Here is a 20,967-nt window from a genome sequence, read left to right on the forward strand (position 1 = left end):
CCAGGCCTCTGATAATGTTCGTGGCTCTCCTCTGGACCCATTCCAACAGGTCTATGTCTTTTTTGGACTGGAGACCTCAGCTGGAAGTTTTACAAGAGTGAGGTAGAGGGATAGAAGAGCACGTAGACGGAGGGACTAAAGTTCTGTTTTATTGATTATATAGGTTTTTATAGGGGAACAGGATATTTTTGGCTGAAGTCTCAGCTTATTGTGGCTTGTAGATGTTGCTGAAATAAAAATAAATAACAACTGAATTAATAAAATTTTTATATTTTGTTCAAGATATTTCATCAACCCAGCTAGTGACACATGAAGCAGAGCAACAGCTTTAAGGTATGTTTATGCAAGAAATTAGTGATCTCATTACCATAATCACTGCAGCCACCTTTTTCTGCAGCAGCTGTGTCATCAGAGTCTCTTTGGTTATATAGATTGTAGCAGCAATAATAGGTAAGTGCTGACAAAGAGAAAAGGACTCACAAAGAATGATGAACCTCTGAGGTCATGCGAAAGTGGTTAGCTGCTTTACAGGAAATATGGATGCCAAATGGGAAGTGAAGTTACATTTCTGCCTCTTATCTGGTAAAACATCACAGGAAAATATTTGATTTATAGCTTGTCCTTTTCTGATTATTTTTTTAAATTTTTCTCTTGACTTTGATATCTTTTCCTTCTTCCAGAATTAATGTGAATATTATCATCTATATAAACAAACGTGTTCAAAACCTGTAATAATAAAGTATATTTGTAACAATACTTCAAAACACATAAACAAAAATAACTACATTTTATATGGAAACTTTGACCTTAAACTAGTGTCATTTCCTGGCAGTCAATTTCTTTTCTTAAACTGAAAATGTTTCAGCCTTCTCCTCTTGAGCTTTTTGTTCCTGCTGTTTTCAGAAAACATACTCAGGACAGGTACAGGGACATGACTTCTGCATTAAGGAAGGCTGCTTTTGAAGTATAGCCACCTTTTTATAAGGTCCAGCTGCTCCTTATTATGTGAGGACATTGTTTAGGTTAGATTATTGAGTCCTTCCCTATCAGCATCAGGCAGAAGAAAACTCTCTACTGGCTGCTTCCCAAGATAATATTTTACTGTGCCAAAGAGTTGACCCAGGCCTTACGTGGTGGGATGAAGTGGAATCACAATTATCATCAGAGTTAATAGGAGTTTTACCATTTTCCTGACTAGACATAACATTTCATCAAGAGATTTTGGGGCAATTTTTTTCCCTGATGCTTTGTTATTTTAAGCAACAATCTGTCTTTTTTCTGTACTTCTTCCTGTGAGGCACACATTTTATTACACTTAGTAGAACAATAATAACAAAAAGTGTTAATGGCTACTTTAAAAATAAAATCATAGGGTTTTGAAAGTGAAATTAAGAAGTATTTTGTGTGTGTGTGTGTGTATGTGCACATGCTTTGTTCGATTTAACTTTGGCAAGAAAAAGGAATAACGATGAAAAAGATAATAATAATAGTAATAAAAATAAATTTCTAAATTCTGAAATCACAAGGGTGCTAATACACCATGGGGCTTAGTCCCCATCAGTGATTGGAGAAAGTACCCCAGGAAAATTGGCAGCCACAGCCTTTTGTGCACTGCTCTGAGCAGTGCACAGGCTGGGGCAGGCTGGCTGAGCCGCTGTTGTGAAAAGGATCTGAGTGTGCTTGTGGGCAGTGGGATGAGCAGGAGCCAGGAGAGCCTTGGCAACAAAGGTGGCCAACAGCTCCTGAGGACTTGTCAATTGGTCAAATTAAGAAATGTTATTCTGTCTTACTGGGAATTGATCAAGTTTTTTTTGTCTGAAGAAGTTAAAAAATATAGGGAGACAGTAAATAGCAGACTTCTGATACCTACTAGTAGGTAACCAAAGAGATAGAGCCAAGCCTTCTACTAAGGGACCCAATGAAAGAATGAAAGACAGGGGACATGAAATGAATCAAAAGAGGTTCTGAGAGCCTAGCTAGGAAAAACCAAATCAAACCAATCCAACAAAACTGAAACAAAACAAAATCACTATCAGAATTATTAAGATTTTTTATGTATTTCCCAGAAAATCTGAGTTCTTTTAGTAACTCAAGGCTCTTCTGAACAAAGTTTTAAATCTCGTCTGAATTTAAAGTTGTCTCTGTTTTGAGCAGGATTGGGTGACTTGTCAAGGTTCCTTCCAGTATGAATGATTCAGTGATTCTACAGTTTTTATGACTGTTCAGTAAGACCAATTTGACTCAGTAGCATGAAATGTCATGTTGTACTGGTACTCTGAATGATTATCAAAATATAAGCTGAAGGAAATCAATGGAAGTTGTATGCGTTTATCGTCAGCAATAGCTGAGTCTAATAAAGCAGCATTTATCAATAAGCTCCAGGCAACATGGCATTTTTAATATAAATGTTTTATCTATTCTGTCACCTTTGCCTGGGATGTTTCAATTCAACTAGAGTTGAGAATTTGATTTTCATTTCCTCTTCTCAGAAAGATTACATATGACTTCCTTCAAGTTTAAGATGATTTCTTATGGTCTATTTAGATGTAAGGCAACTCATTCTTGACATTATAGAATCTAAATTAAATTTTAGCTGTCAGTTGTCTTTGAAGTGTCAGTTTTACTAATACCTCCATGTGTTTGCAGAATAGGTTTTTTGATTAATTTTTGAATTCAGAATAAACCTATATCAATGTCAAATGCTACTGTGATTTCGTACCTTGCTATATGCTTATGGTGTTCAGATAAGTACTAGCATATGTACATTGAAAGACTCAAATCCAGCCTTTTGCTCTTTTATGGGGTCTGCAAAAAGCAGAGTGAAATGCACAAGTCTGTGAGCACAAAGGGCTGCACTAATATCTAGACTCAATACCTGAGGCCGTGCTATGAGTTGTCACCTATCACATCTGAACTGGGGACATAAATTGACACTGCTTGAAGTTCTTTCCCTAAGATACATTGAGTCACATCACCTCACTTTTATACCTCAGACCTCATCTACTTTTCTCTGAAGTTGGGTCTCTGGACATCCTCTGGACCTAGGTCATCACTTGCCATATTTGCATCTGTTGATGCACCTGTTCCCAACATCTGGCACTGCCTGGTGTGCCCATACCCCATGGGACTGTGCTCCTTGGTGAGGGCACAAGACAAGCTGAGTTTGACCAGTCCTCCTGGAGCTGCTGGCCCTTGCTGTTCCCCAAATCCTTAAGTAACAGGTAAGTTTATATCCTGAGTGGTGTCTAAAAGAGCCCATGGGGCCAGTTCTCAATAGTCATCACATTGCAGATGACTCATGGCTAAACAAATAAAAATAGAACATATTTCTGGTATCAAGAGGTTTCTTCATTTTTTCTGTCAGAGACTGTGTCCAATATTTCTGACACTGAGTCATAAATGAATGTCTAGGAAAAAGTGCAGGGCAAGGTAAGCAGACAGTTACACTTTTTTTGACACATCCTTTTAAAATTTGTGTCTGAAGTGCTTGAGACCAAGTTTCTCTGAATCTCCTCAATGAATTGGTACAATCAGTTTATGAACCCATGTAAACTCTTCATGCTTACTTTGTCTCATTATAATGAACTCTAGATTTCACCTTTTGTTTTCATCCTGTCATGGAAAATATAGTTTGGTTCTGCCTACTTTTTGAGAAACTGTGAATAATTAATTTATCTCCTTCGCTGTGCAAATCAGACTTTGATATATCCATTTTTTGACAAGGCCAAATAATCTGTCTGTGTAACTTCTATTTGCATGGAACTCACACTATACCTCAAATTATCTGATCTCCTTCTAGTTAAAGCCCTCCACAATTACGACTTTCCAATAATATTCTTTACTTTCAGAGATTAACTGTCAAATATTTATATCTGCTATTAATTTATGTACTGGAATAATGATGTTTCATATTTTATTCTATGTCTTTCTGTATTAACTGCACAGTGTTTGAGGGGGTTTTTTTGCTTACTTTTTTGTTTTTCTGTATTGATATTGAACAGTCTTCAAAGAATTATTATAACTTTTCTTTTTTGGTTTTCCTAAGGCAATACCTAGTTCAGAGTACTCTTTCCTCATATGCTTTATTTGTAATTTATTGGTACTGAATGTCATCTGCATTAGAGTGATAATTATTAAGAGATTTATAAACTTGTTATGCCCAACATTTGCTAGTCCATTTATGACTTTTGTAAATATACTATTCTGTTCTATGCAATGCTTCTTGATCCAGGTGTTATATAAAGATGACCAAAATTTTCCTTAAGATCAGTTTTTTATGGGTGAAGGAAAATCAACAAGAACTGGCACGAAGCTAAATGGAGAATAAATGCAGTAGGTCTATAAGAGGCTGTTTTAATTTGTGTTTTTATGCAATTAAATATGAGAAGTAGATTAAAATTTTTAAAATTATGATAAATGGGCTCATTCACAGAAACACATATTTAAATACCTCCTACCATGTGAAGTACTAACAATTATTGAGATACTTTTCAAATAAAGTATCAAAGTTAATTTGTTAGTAAAAAACTTATCATCAGATTCTGGATTTGAACAATTCAAGCATACTCTAGTAACTTTCTCCTGATGGATGAAACTTATTTCCCTTGTAAGGATTTTAATGAACACCTTTTAGTCAGTTGACAGTCAATCTCATTGGTTGGACTGGTAGAAGTATGCAAATCCATATGTAAGTTTAGCTCACTCCTGAAGCTGAAGTGCAGTGAAGGCACATTTCTTAAAGATATATCAGCTTTTCAACATTTCTTATTATTTATGTAAAACCTTCTTTGCTTATGTCAGTAACTCCTACCAAAGGTATCTAATTCTTCATTGTATTGAGATCCTGGTCACCTAATTTACTGCTTAATATTATAAAACCTAAGCCCTGTAGTACACACAGCCTTAATTTTTTCATACTTTGGAATAGAAAAGAACTTCTAAAGCAGAAAAATAGCAAGTATTTCCACAAGGGGACATTCAGTATCCTTCTTAAAGAGAAGATACTGTTACAAAATACCTTGGGAATGTCTTAATCCCCAAGGGGTCCCATTAGTGTTGCAATTACAAGATTAAAGAAAAAGAAAACAACTTAGTGAAAACAATCATGATAAATACATACCCCATTTAAGAATTTTTGTATTGCTTTATTTCCAAAGTAAATAGAAGATAACGTGAAAACATGTAAATGTAGGAAGATGTGTAGAGAAATTAAATGTTGTTTGCAAATGTGGAAAGGTAATCCTGTTGTGACACCGGAAGGAAGTGAAGATCAAGTTGGTTTGTACTTAGAGCTAAAAATAGCTTCAGAGAATCATATAATTATAGAAACACTTGGGTTGAAAGGAACCTTAAAGACGATTTAGTTCCAATCCGCCTACCATGGGCAGGAATGCCACCCACTAAATCAGGTTGCTCAGGGCCTCATCCAAGCTGGCCTTGAACACTACAAGGGATAGGGCATCCACAATTTCTCTGGGCAACCTGTTCTATTGCCTCACTACCCTTTGAGCAATTAATCCTTCCTAACACTTAATCCAAATCTCTTTTAGTTTAAAACCAGCCCCCCTTGTCCTGTCACCATCTGCCCATATGAAAATCACTTCTCCTTTTCCTTAAAATCCCACTTTAAATACTGGAAAGCCACAATGAGGCCTCCTCAGAGCCTTCTCTTCCCTAGGCTGAAGAACCCCAACTCTCCCTCATCATCATAGAACTGTTCCTGTGTTTTAATTGTTTGCAAGATACAACATCTTTAATTATCTCTTTCTAGTAATTTTTAGTCATCTTCCTCTAGACTGTTTTTTCTTGGACGGGCAAAACAGCCTAGTTGATAGCATATATTTCTTATCTTTTTATCTTTGCAATTATGTGGGCTAAAAACAGTTTAACCAGAATGTTAACAACAATTTAATCCATAAGTAGCACCCAGTGGTTCTATAAGTTCAGAATAATGCCACTTCTTTTTGGAGTTAACATATAATGCCGTACTGATGCATCAATATGATCCCTGCACTTCTTTGCAACTTGCAGGTGCTAGAGCAGCCCACAGAGGGCCTGAAGACAGAGCACGATTTTCTGTGTTTCTGAGGCTATCTTAGGAAAAGAACTGCTCTGAAAGCTTCTTTCTCTTAAAAGGTCTTTCACTGGAATTGAAAAGCTTGTTGCTTCTCCACCATCAGCCTGAATTCCTCTTCATTTAGGTAGTTACCTACAATAATGGGTGCATTTGCTTACAGTGATATTGCTCTCTATTCTGAGTCACTACTTGGAATGTCTTTGTGATGAAAGTTTGCTAATACAGATATCTATTCTCCATTTACTTTCAGTCTGTCGTGAATGTCTCAGAGGAAACCTAAAGAACTAACTTTTTGCTTAGAGATTTTTTACTTTTTATAGTTTATTAATTTTTTACTTCTTTCTCTCTCAGGTTGTAAATTCCTCTTTCCAAAAGTTTTCTCAGACTTCTTAGATGCATTTAGCTGACAATGTATAAACATGAAAAACCATTTGAATTTATCTTTTCAAATGACAATTAGGAAAGAAAAGCAGGATTTTTCTTTCATTTTTTAAAATAGATGAGACCAAACCCTTCCAAAATAGAATGCACAGCAGTTTGATTGTTATTCTTCCTTCTTTTAAAATTATTTTGATTCTTAAACACATTGTGACATGCTGGTAGCCTTTGCTGACAGTATCAGACCTTATTCTCAGGAGACATCCAAAGACCAAATTTTGGATTTTCAGGTTTCAAGATGATGGAAATCTATTTTCAGCTTCCAAAGACAGAACTGTTTGTGCAAAAGCTTTTAACTACTTTAATGAGAGATGTCAAAAATGAAAGGATATACATGGTGTTCACTTCTGATAAAGGTTCAAAATCCCTGACATAGAAATTTTAAAACAACTTCAGAAAACAGACGGTAAAAAACCTGTAAAAGGTAGCATATCACAGACCAATTAATAAGCTAGAAAAAGAAATTACCTCGGTTTGCTTGTAAAGAAAAATGTATTAGAGACATTTTTACTCTTTTTTTATCTGTGTAATATGTTTTTATTAAAGTTTATACTTAATTTAAAATATAATATTAGGTTTGCACATTTAAGCTATAACATCCAGTAGTATGAAAAACATTTGGGCTTATATAAGAATATAAACATTTACAGGCTCATGAAAAGTAGCTTCTGGGAATAAAAACCAAGAACACAAACATCTGAGAGGAGAGAGAGATAATAAAATAAATAATATTAAATATAAGAATGTTAAAAATGTTAAACCTAATCAAGTATTCAGTTTTAATAGCTGAATCTGTTTTTTACTTGGAGATTGATTATTTGAGTAAGTTGATCCCAGAGACGGTGCAACAATAAATATCATAACATAGACATTTCAGAAGGCTTTTAGAAAGCTAGCTTTTGCTATAGAGTTATGAAACTGAGAAAAGAAAAAAAATAACTACAGTTGAAGAATTTTTTTAAACTTTCAAGACCTTCAGTTTCTATCATGCATGAACATGTTGTTTCTTCTATACAGTTAGATTCTGGAAAGCAAGAATCCTTTTCACCAGTTTTTGTAGACTTTGATTACTGGATGCACTGTGATGCTAAACCCCATGGATTAATGTTGAGCTGTAAGAGCTGCATTGCCTATATGTGGATTTTTAAAGTAAAAACAGCAAAATAGATTTTTTAGAACTTGTAAGTTTATGAGTCCATCAATATCTAATATTGTTACAAGTACATAATCCCATGATGTACCATGTGAGTATATTCACTATTCCCATATATTGATTGAATAATCCAGAGAAGCTATTTTCAGTCTGTTATCTATTTGCAAATTATAAAATTTGACTGTGCATTAGTGCTTCTCATATTGTTTTTTTTCTTTTCTAGAGACTGAATGACCATTTTAAGAGTTCATTTCAGAGGGTAAAAAAAAAAGGAAAAATACTATTTCATAAAGCTGAAAGAGTTCTCATGATCATCAACACTTTTCAATCATTATGTTTGAGCATTCAGTAACAACTGAATCCCTTAAATAACAATAAATAAAATTTAATTTATATCTGAGATATAAATTTTGTTCCCTCCCCCACACACCTATTTTAATAAATTTTTGCTATTAAATTTCTAAACTGTATTTTTATCATTAATTCTTTGCAAAATTCTTCTGTAGCTCTTGCAAAGAACTTCAATAGCACAGACTTCAGAAGTGTTTTAACAGCAAGGCAGACACGTGCCAACCACTATAATCTGCTGAGAAAGATCTTATCTACCAGTTTTGTCCTTTAGAACACAAAGATCTGGTTTTGTTGAAGTTATCTCTATACCCGCATTGAGTTGGCCAATATTTGGTTCAAAAAATGGGGAAGAATCACAAATTCTTTAACTCAGGTATATTTAAAGTGGGGCTTTTCAATTATTTATCATGAAAGAAGTGTATTTTAACATTTTTGTTGAGAGATAATATGTTTTTAATAAACACATGAACATAAAATCGATTCTTTAATCCAAAATATTTCCAGTTAACCAGCAAAGTTACAATAGAGTACAAACTGCTGCAAGAACAGTCATATGAGTATGTTGGGTATAATTTGTCCTCGTATAAACCCATACATTTTTGATCTGCCCTCTTTTTCGAAGCATAAATCACTGATGAAGAATCTCTACATTTTCTGCTTGGAGCTAGTTCTATTGCATTATATTTCCTACTCAGTCAACGTGCCTTTCATCTTCCTTTCACATAGGTCTCTCAAGTGAGTGGAAAATGCTGTTGATATTATAACACCTGTGTTATACACTGAGCAAAGAATAAAACATTTCTGTGGTTCCCAGCTGCCACTATAAAAGTCAAACTACTGAGGAAAATATACTTTGGCAGCCTGCCTGTCTCAAAAAATTAAAATATATGAAACATACCAGAGAATCAGAAAAGAACAACTGAATAAATGTTATCATTCATAATCGAGATCTTAATGTGTAGGTGATCTTCCCCCAAAAAAAAAGATTTTGTACCAGAACACTTAAAGATAACACAAGAAAGCTAAATAACAGCTCTTATGTCACCAAAGGGAGCTTCAAGCCTTGATTGCAAAGTTCAGTTTTCCATATATGTCATTGCCTTATATTTACTGTGTGCTCTATTCAGCTGTCCCTTCTGATGAACAGACATGCACAGAAGCTCCCTATTTGGTGATGATTCATCTGTGCCATCTCACACAGAATCTCAGTACCACTTTATTTCCTGTGAACAATTTTATCATGTTTGCTCTTAGGTGAACTGTGATTCATGGATGTCAGCATTTCTTTTTCTTCTTTTTCAGTTTAACACTCTGTTACTTGCACCTTCCAAAAGTGTAGCTATGGCACCATTTCTTCACGCAGAGCAGTTTACTGCTGTAGGGTGCAGATATACTGGGAAATATGGATCAAGAGTTTAATCTCTTTTCAGAAGAAATAAATAAAGTCCAAGAAAGTAGGGAAAACTAACTCAGGTTAATAAATTTTCTTTCCTGAAAATCGAGGTTTGTGAGTATGTGATTAGTAGAAGGGCTGTGCTAAAGCTATTTCCTGGTGGAATTACAACTGAAACTTCTATTGAATAAAAATGAGGCTTTTTATTCAATAAAATAAAAACATTTTTAAAATCAGGAAAATATTATAATAAAAATTTGTTATTAATCAGTCATATCTGGTAGTCTAAATGCTTGTGATTACTCTTGTTTGTAGGGCCAGAACAGAAAGGTGATACTTTGATAAAAAAGCCTCCTAGGTATATACAAATGATTGGAGTAAAAGCCAATTAATTGTGTTTTATAAAATTCTTTGCATTCCCCAAGAGGCACTAATGGTCATTATTTATCTCTTCTCAGCATTCAGTCTCAGATCTCTAAAAAACTGAGAGGTTTTTTTCCTCTTTGCAAAGGAGATCTGAGAGCAGGATAAGAACAATATTTCATTCTGACCCTAGAAGAATTTAAAATCTTGTTAAATTATCTCTTCTGAGTAAATTTTTCCTGATGAAAAGAGAGGTTGTGATGCAAATTGACTTTTCATTATATGGTCATTATCCAGTGTGATTGTGGTCACGCTCTAAACAATGAAGGTCTGCTTCTCAACTGAGGTAGTAACTTTTAGACAGGCTATCAGGATAAAACCTAGTTGTTTTTCTGCAATTTTTACTGTGTACAGATAAGTGCTCATAACATCCTCACACTGCCCTTAATTAAATGATTAGTAGATACTGAAGAAATTTTTCTTTGTGTAAAATATATACCTTACCTAATGGCAGAGAGGAATTACCCCAGAGAAGCACAGTGAGCAGCGCTGTTCAGCATTGCCTCCAATTGCAGCATCCTATTAGTAATTGCCTGCTTCCTAAGCTATAGTTAGATCTTACCTCAAAAGGGTCTCCTTGAAGTTCACTAAAGAAGATATTTTTCTGACTGATTATTATGTTTCTCTTAATGACTGGCCCTGCAGGAAGAGTTTCTAGGATACTCTAAGGGGAGATTTTTTTCCTTAATATATGGTTTAAGACATCCAGACATGAAGATAAAACAACAAGCATTGCCAAATTTGTGTTGATCTGTACAGAGAAGGATAAAATACTTGAAGCCATAACAAGGAGTGAAACAGGCTGCCTGATCAGAGTCACTTAAGCCTTCTAACTCTGGAGAAAATATTTAAGCTAAGACATTGAAAGTTTCCTACTTTCCTTTGCTGGCTAGACTCACAATTCTTACTGCCAACCCTTCACTACTATATAGAAGATGAGAATGGAATGTATGTGCTAAGTCCTTCATAATTAAAAAAGGGAATTTGCATGTGAGGTCTTGCTTCAATAACAGAAACAAAGTATTTCTCCCTTTGTTCCAGACATTAGAACATTGAATTGACTTTTTATATAAATGGCCTAAAGCATCTAGTGGATTAAATAATACATAATGCAAAGTTGAGTAGGGTTGAAAGAATACTCTTGACTATTCAATTAAAATACTCAGAAATCTTCTTAAAAATCATAATTACAGTAATAGTTGTGTCAGTTTTGCAAAGGAGAAACAGAACACAAATGCACAGAAACAAAGAAAATAGCACCACTGTTAAAAACAGCCTATGCAGATTTTTTCTTTAGCATATTATGTGAAATGAAACATAAAACGATGAAAAATTACACTTAGAGTGGGACTGTATAATGCGTCTATCTTCTCTTTTCTTCAGAAATTTATACAAAAAAATCATCATATTTGCACTAATTTGTCTAAATGGTAGCACTGAAGTTGAATCTAAAATTGAAATATTAAAATATCACTATATATTTTTGAAACTATTCAAGCGATTTTGAGAGAGGATTCTGCATTTAGTGCTTCAACTTTCAGTTACTGTTGTTTGAACTGTCTCATACTATTTACTTTCAAGTTTTAGGGAATCAAGTAATATATAGAGAGTGCTTACATTTTCTTTTGCTTCTAATGCTGTTGTCACACATAGTAATAACTCATCACTCATTAACACCTTCAGAAAAAAAATATTTTCAAGACTTCTCAAGACAATTTTACACAGAATTTCAAGCTCCAGAAATTGTGAGATAAGTTCCCAAATGAATTTTAAAGGTAGGATATTAAGAAAAAATGATATCTAAAAAACCTAATCTAAGCAAGAAATCATGAATGCTTTCTGATTCTGAGGCTTTGGTACTTCTTTTTAACTTCGTTGCACCACCGATATTAAGCTTGGTAGCATGAATCTCTCATCATTTCTGCATTTTCAGAATATAAAAAAGACCTTAACTATACAGACAGATACATAGCAGAAATAAAATGTAGAAAATGTTTAATATTTTGATTTAGGCTGTGTTTTATTCTGAGTTGTTAAGTACATCATGATAAATGGGGAAGAGTGAAAGATAGAACAAACTGAAAGATAATCAATGAGTCCAATGAGCTTTACATACACAATTAAAATTCCTAGGTGACAGTGTCACGATGTTTTCATAGACTTCTGAAGACAGGTGATATAACATTATTCAAGAAAAAGGACGGATCTGGTAACTGACTATAAAACGTAGTCACTTCAGTTGGGCTGATAGGCAACTTTGTTATGTGAATTATTTCAGTATTTGGGCAATTTCTTTTATTAAAAATTCACAAATTGTTTGTAAGTTTTTGGAGTCTCAGTGAGGTGAGGCTGTTGAAGAACCATGAAGATTGATATAGTGAAGAGCCTTGGAGTGCAGAAACTCTAATTGTCCTTTGACATTTGAATTAACTGACAAAGGGACCAGGGAAATTAATTATTTCACTACTACTGCTTCAAAGAGTTCCAGGTTCATGATGATCATGAGGGCAGAAACATGACTAATTCATACTCCTGTGACATTTGGCTTCATCTGATACCCAGGATTCAACAGGGAGAAGTGCTTCAGTAGGCTGAATTTAGTATTATTGAGTTCTATTCCAATGTAAATTATGTTAGAACAAGAAAAAGAAGAACAGGTTTATTACCCACATATGTAAAAGTGTAAATATCTCCTCTTTTGCCCTGAACTCCTTCCTGTTTTCAGATAATACTAAATTGATGAAAATGAAATGTTTGTGCCAAATGTTTAGGCAGATAAGTGGTCTCCATCAAAAACAATATCTTGAGCTGAATTAAGTGGATGAACATCCTGATCTTGTCTCAAATTCAATTCTTCAATACAGCACTGTTATGCAGCCCCTCTGTTTCATGGCAACAGCCTCTAGTAAACCCATAAGAAATGCTGAAATTTTCTCTAAAGAAGATACTGATAAAGTACCAAGGAAGTTTTATTTTTTGTGCCAATTCTATTGTTTCAGTAACTTCTGTCAAATCCAAGAAAAATTGCACCCTTCTTTTTGTCCTTTCTTTCAGCTGTTTTCTTTTAAACCATAATAATCCACTCCATAAAGATCAGTTAATTTATTCTCATCCAAAGACAGAATCGACTTTTGATCCACCACAATTAATTTCAGTCTGGTTCCAAGGTTAAGCTTGTTTCTCATGAACTTGGGAGTTTGGGGAATGGTAGAAATAAAGGCTAGATGATTAGCAACAAGCTTCTTATTTTTATCTTTCACACTGAATAAATGACTCATTAAATACTTTGGGCCCCATTACTGCATAGCAGTTAAACACCTTCTCACATTTAAGGAAGCCAGAATGTCTAAGTGAACTTAAAATCAAATGAATATTTATATTTTACAGAGTGGGATGATTATCCACCAGCTTCATTTATGTGCATGCTGAAATGAATATGCAAAATTATGCTGGGCAATTGATATCATAGAATCATAGAATGATTTGGGTTGGAAGGGACCTTAAAGGTCATCTAGGTCCAACCCTCCTGCCATAAGCAGAGATACATTCCACTAGACCAGGTTGCTCAGAGCCTCATCCAGCCTGACCTTGAACACTTCCAGAGACGGCACATCCAAAACTTCTCTGGGCAATCTGTTCCAGTGCCTCACCACCCTCACAGCAAAGAATTTCTTTCTAATATTGACTCTCACCCTACTTTCTTTCAGTTTGAGGCCATTCCCCCTTGTCCTGTCACTACATGCTCTTGTAGAAAGTCCCTCTCCAGCTTTTTTGTAGGCTCCCTTAAAGTACTGGGAGGACACTTTTAGGTCAACCTGTAACCTTCTCTTCTACAGGCTGAACAATCCAATTCTCTTAGTCTTTCTCTGTCAGAAAGCTGCTCCATCCCTCTAATCAACTTGGTGGTCTTCCTCTGGACTTGCTCCAACAGTTCAATGTCCTTCCTCTCCTGGGGACCCCAGACATGGATACAGCTGTGGATTATGTACATGAGTATATTAATATTAAATAAGCCAATTATGTTTTACTAAGATACCATATTTCTGAACAGAATTTAGCCAAAGAAAATCTGCTTGATTATTGAGGAAATACACTGCAAGAGAAAGTTTGATCAATTTTGATCAAAAGCATGTGATATTTAGTTGGTTGAATATTAGAAAATATTTTTCAGATAAAATATATGGGACCTAAGTGATCACACATACATTTCCTAGATAAAATATGGCTGGAAATGGTTTGTTTGAAAAATGGGCTAGTATATCCTTCACCTTATAGTTTAAAAATACATATTTAAATTGAAATGCCTTATTTAATAAAATATTAAATATATCATTTTAAAAGCATGGTTCATCCTTTTCTGTATTTTGATAGCTAGTCCATTCTTAGTTCTTCCATGTGTGTTGCTACCCCTTTAAAGTGATATGGACCCACTGAACAAAAGTATTGAACATCAGTAAAATCAGGTAGTTGAGGTTTACTATTGACTGTCAAAGAGGAGATGTGGCAAGCTATTAGCATTCTGATACAGCACTTTGGCAAACTGTCATGAGAACAATGAGGCAGAACACCATCAGCCCATTGTCAGGATAATTAGAATAATGAAAATATGAAATAATACAGATGTAATTGCCATCCATTATAATTCTTAAAATTAATTTATAATTTGTCTCATCTTCACTGAACAGTGTAAAATATTTAAGGAGATTGAAAAAAGAAAAAGAAGAATTTACAGCTATATTTTGTACTATTTAGTTGGATTGGCATGAAATTTCTAAACCCATCACTAAGCCAAGCTGGCATCATGAAATTACATTTATCAGCCTTGGTGTTAATGCCTAATACTGGTATTTACACATATGATGTGTAAAAAGCCAGTGTGCAAGCAATGAAATAATTCTATGGAGTAATAATATAATAATTATGGGAAAGTTAGAACATGTGAAGATAAAAAAATATTTCAATCTGAAAATATTTGCTGTAAAGTTTAAATGAAAGGGTTGTTAATTTCCAGGACATAGCCCTGTGTTTCAGTTATTACAAAAATTTTGCTTTGACTTCAACATTCTGAATTAATTACTTCAATATTTTATTTTCTGCCTAATAATATGTATGATGAAGCTGGATAATAAAATCACCAAAATAGCAGAAATTGAGGCTGAACAATATTAGAAGGGAGTTTTTCTTCCCACCTCCTTCGCAAATGTTGGGTCAGCTGTATCTGTGCCATTTCTGAGCAAACACCTTTACAACCTGTTCTGACTAAGTGGATCTGAGGGAGTTGCCACAGCCTCCCAAGAAACAGCTATAGTACTCATAGTCCTCACTGCTGCACGTCCCAACACAGACTTTCCCTTCTTTTCTTTAATGTCTGATCTGAAATGAGTTTTGAGAAGGGCATAAACTCCTTAGAAGCTATGTTTTATATATATGAACACTGCTGCTTTCTTTTTCTTTCCTTAGCCTAAATATGCTTAAACCTTCCATCTTCCTTTCAGTGTTTGATTTTTCCAGACCTCTGAAAAGCCTCCTGCCCTCCCTGAGAATCTCTTTAGTAGAACCACTCCTTTGAACTTGCATTGCCCCAGATTTGAAATGCTAAGGATTTATCAGCTCTAAACACAGTAAAATTACTGGTTTACACTTAACATTTCTACTCGTGGACCCAAGAATAATGTTTGCCAACTAATGCTGCAACCTATTACTCTAGAGAATCCTGGTCTCTGCTAATTTTAAATATCCTGTCTTATGTGGCTACTACTAATTTTGTCAAGGGTGACAAGAGGAACATGTTCTGATTTAGATTTTCATTTTGCTCGCAAAAAAAATTTAGTGGAAATATGCATCCAAAACAGTTTTAATTTTTTTTTCAAAGTATTTATTAGAGGATATTGCAATTTCTTTAGCCTTATAAAGCATTAAATCTATCTAGGTAAGGTATTTTAAGAAAATAGATTTTTTAAAAATTTCAAAGCATATGTACAATATAGCAGATAAGTATAATGTTTCACAGAAAATAAGTTTTATCAGTTTCTGTGGAATAATATTGCTTTATTAATATAGTGTCTTTTCAAAATTGTCGTGAGGAAAGAAAAGAAATTTTATTTCATGTTTTGTGGAAAGTTTTTCTCATTCAAACAGTGGATATATTTGCTGAAACCTGTAATGTTTTCTAGAACTATTTTAGTTATTTTAAACCAAAATAGAACAATCCTCTTCTGTGCTAACCTCTTCTTCTGAATGAAAACTCCAAAGATTTAATACCAATATTTGATTGTGTCCCCCTTTTAAACGGTATAAAAGGCATAGTGCAATGAAGAAATGCTATCTTCATAAGATAAAGAGGTACACAAGTCAAACACTCTTTATTAAAATAAATAGCTAAAATGAAAAGAAAGCTCCTGAATAAAATATTTTGAGTTTCTCTTCATAGTGGTCAAGAAGTAAAATCATGGATAGAAAAGTTTAAAAGTGGAGGCACCGACTCGGCCAGTAGCTTTCAGGAGCCATTTTGCTGCATAAGCCTCATAGTTTATTAAGCTAAAATAGCAATTATTGTGTCAAAAAAGAAAACCTCTGCCACTGACATTTAAGGAACAGGGTTTACAGAATGACTCAGCTACCTCTCCGTGTCAGACTCATCTATTTTAGCTCTTTGTTTACAACTGACTCATTCATATTCAAACACAGAATAGAAGATCTCAGTTTTTAAATTAAACCATGCAGAGAAGACAAAGGCCTTTAAGTAGCTACTTCTACACCTGGTGTTGTTAGAGGTGTCACAACAGAGCTTTTTGTAGCAGTGACAGAGCACTGTGCAGAAGAGGTGGTAGCTGTCTCCTTGGGGACTGCAGCTGATTGTCAGCTGACTAATTGAAATTCCTCTGCAATGCCCGCTGCTGCTGGGCTGCTGTGGAGCTGATCGTCCTCTTCCCTCATCGGTCTAGCAACTACAGTATCCATCAGTCTGCGTCCAAGGGACGCAAGCTCCCACAGGCACGTCCCACAGGCCCCGCGAGGGCTGTGCGCGCCGAGGGCGCGGTGGGCATCGGTCTCCCAGCCCCGAGCGGCGGTCTGCCCTGCGACTCAGCGCTTCAATCGGGCAGCCTTCACCTCAGCTAGAAGTAGTCTATCTTGCACATCCAAAGGTGCAATTAAATACATGAAAGATGCACATGAAACGTTAGGAGTGCTCACATAATTAAGTCCCACATTTCCATTTATAAATGTCACACAAGCAGTCGCCAGGTGAGGAGTCAAACCTAGAAAATAAAGTGACAGTTTGAAAAGGAGGTTGAAATTAGTCATCAGCACCACAGTCTGAGAGTCAGTCTTTGTTTTGTTTTGATTTAATTTCATTACATTTCCTTTTTTTATGACTTGCTTGTTGAGCTATAAAAAAAGAGGACATATTTTGCCTGTTTATACTCTGCTCACTCCACGACGTTAACTGAGTCATCAATAAGCATTTATCTCCACACTTCCCAAGCATTAAGTCTTCACATTTTTCACAGAAAATAGGAAAGATTTTCTCTTTTCAAAGCTGAGCTCAAGGTCATTCTTGAAAATGGCATTCTGTTTAAACATCAACATTTCATGGAAATTAGTATTGAAATTTTTTACTTTTTAAAATGACATTTTAATTTCAATCATCTGTAAACAATAGCTATTGACAATAATGTCAAACCATTTGGATTATAAATCTATAATTTCAGCAACTGTTAATAGGAATTGTAAACTGACTATGTCAATGCAAAATCAGCAAATGTCATTGAAAATAGCAGTACTTTCAATAGCAGTTTTAATTTTTGTGCGTGATTTTTAGTTTGTTTTTTTTTTTTAATAGCAGTAATACTTAATAAATTAATGGGAAAGTAAAGATAGCAGAATTAGGACTTACATAACTCACAAATATCACAAACTGATCAAACATCAGACACCAGGAGACCATTTTCAGTATCTTCCTTTGCCAGAAGGTGGAAGATGAAAGCTCTGTCCTCCATATAAATACCCTAACAACCAGATTTGGGGCTAAAGAGAGGAAATACACATAATGCACTATTTAAGCAAACATGTTTAAGGATTCATTTGACCACAGAGATGAAATAGACATAAAATGATTTTCTATGATCATTTTCTATGGTCTTAGAACATTATTTTAGAAATCATGAAATTTTTGTTTGAGGCTAAATTCAGGGACCGATGTATTCTTTAGGAAATAGTCATTGGATATAGTGTTACTGAATATAGTATTGAAATACACATATTTGAAGTTGGAACAAAATTCACCTCTTTTGGTCTCTATTTTCCATTTTTTCCCCCATATCTTTTTCAGGCTTCTTTTTCCCCCTCAGATATAAACTTAACTTGTTCCATTAGATTTTCAGTGACAAAGGCTATAACTTTGCCAGACAGTCTGTTTAATGGTTACCACCTTTATTATTAACAAGACTTGCACGGTCTCACTGCAATTTAAGCTGTTTTTTACTTCCCATCTGCCATGAGAGATTATTCTATTACTTTTTGAGAGTCTTTTCTGTTCTTGAAGTTGGAGCATCTTCAGGGTTGGCAGTCATCTTTCCGCATGTTGTGTAACGCAAGTCTTTCTTTCGTTCTCTCTTTCTTTCTCTTTCTCTCTTTCTCTCTCTCTCTTTTTTATCTTCCTTTTTAAAATTATTTTCCTGTTCATATGCATCTGTGTGATGCTTTTTTTTTATTTCTCAACAGCATGATACTGTTGACTCATGATCTAAAATATTTTCTGAAGAACTGTTACCAAGCCGGTCATTTCCTGTCCGGTGTTTATGCAGTCAACGCTTCCTGAGGACATCTGTGAGCTGTGAACCCTGCTCTATGGACCACCTGCCAGTAAATTATATGTTGTAATGTTCAATACCAATGCCAAAGTACTTTTTGGAACTCTACATGGATTGTGGCTTTTTTTTAACCTCTCCATATCAACACTGAATTGATTTTTAGACAGTGTCATTCAGGACCTAATATTTTGCTGCTTAACCAAATTTACAAAAGTATAAGAAAGTGAGGCAAAGTGAGATGATATCTTTCCTGCAGATATAAAACACATCCAGAAAAGTAATAATGTTTCAATTTCTTACTTTTCTAAAAGTCCAGTTTCCATCCTATAAAAAAACATGGTGATTTTACAGATGCACGTGGACAGGACTAATACAACACAGCGTCCATTAACTAGTAGGTTCTGGTGCATTCTCCTGAATTGTGTAACACAACTCAATGGCTAAATAGCTCCCAGACCTCCATTAAAATAGGGATTTGTCAACTCCTGGGGGTTTTTTTCTGCATTTTATTTACCATACAATCATCTCAGTTCTCTGATAGAGTTCTAGGCAGTCCAGAATTTGGGACAGTACAACTGCTCAATAACTCTCTGTATAAGCAATGAGACAGAGCAGGGTTTTCTGGCTTGTGACCATAGATGCAAAACTGGATCCACTACCACGTGCCAGCTCCACAACAGTAAAAAGAAAATCATAAGCAGGAAGAGGCTGATGGGTCTTCAGAGTATTCCTGGGGGAGTTCTGCCTTTTCCACAGTCTGAGAACACCCACAGCTATCACTCCAGTCTTTCAGTTCTATCATTGCTTCAACATATGCTGCAGACCAGCTCTTTTTATACTCCTAATCGCTCAAAAACCCAGAGAGCATTTCTCTTTTAATGATTTCTTTTGCTCAAGCCTCAGTTTTACACCCAGAAGTTCTTGTGACAGCAGGGAGTGGTAGAATACAAGATGAACACTGGAAAAACCCCTCAATAATTGAAATTTCCCATACGCACAAATACAACCTATCTTTTTATCAAGACAGATACAACACAGGTTTTAACATGGTACCCGAACTGTGTGAGCATGAGATAACAAGAAACGCTTTGATGAACACGGTGCAGATGAACCCCGGGGTTCTGGACATGTAGCTGCAAATCAGAAACAGTCAATATTTCTCACTAAAGGAAAGCAGTCTTGAAAGCTGGTTTATGGAGGTATGAAGAGAACAAAAAACATACATGCAGCAAATGTAAATCACCCCATCTGCTGTCAAAACAAAGGTAATAACTTGGAAGTTAAATGATGAGGGAACGGGCTATGAATGAAAGAAGGAGGGGACATATAAATACCTCTAATATTACCCCTGGTTTAAGGATGTCATGCCTGATCAATGCCACTGTTTATATGCAGCAATTCTTCTGTTCTGTTTGCCAGACAAAGAACATTGTTTTTTTTCACCTGCATTCACTCTATTTTCCTATGTAATTATATGTAATGTGATCTTTTGGTGAGGAAATCAAGAATTTTTAAAAGTTGAACATGTGTTTTTGCTCCAGTTTTTATACATGACAGGGTAATTGATACCATAGAACTGAACCAGGTGGGTGATGCCCCATAGATAGCTAGGTAGATCAATAGATATTTCAATAGGTAGACTGATATTTCCCCTGTATTTTTATATTTCTTTACTGGAATGGAATCCTACTCTCTCTAACTGATGAACTTCATTGATTTAATAAACATAGAGGTATTTATTAAATACTGTCAACAAGGAGAGAAAGTGTAAAACTCAGATATTGCAAAGATATAATCAACATTTATCAATAAGAAAATATGACTTATTCAATATTAAAAAACCACTCATCAGTGCCTATCTATTTTAAGGCTGTAAACTAACAAAATTTGTTGGAAAATACAAATCACTAGCAAAGAAAGTTCATAATACTAAAGACAATTTCAAGGATTAATAAGTTCCTAAGAATAAGAAATAGCTTTTGCTGCATGGATATTATATTGATGCATATCATCATGTCCAAAAAATTCAATAGAGAATAATAATAAAACCTTAAACCTGAAACAACTAACTTGATGTAACTCACTCTTTGTGAAATACAGCTCCTGCTCCTTATGAAATACTTGTGCAAGATTTTGCTACTGTAAAGTACAATCATGTATAGTCTCAGTGAGAAATTTGGCATGTATTACTTCTCCCGGCTTCCCTCTCAGGAACACACTGAAATAGAATCAGAGAATCATTAAAATTGAAAAAATACCCTTAAAATCATTGAGTTCAACCATTAACACTACTGAGTTCACCACTAAACTGTTTCTTAAA

This window comes from Aphelocoma coerulescens, chromosome 1A (assembly GCF_041296385.1).
Source record: "Aphelocoma coerulescens isolate FSJ_1873_10779 chromosome 1A, UR_Acoe_1.0, whole genome shotgun sequence".
Lineage (NCBI taxonomy): Eukaryota > Metazoa > Chordata > Aves > Passeriformes > Corvidae > Aphelocoma > Aphelocoma coerulescens.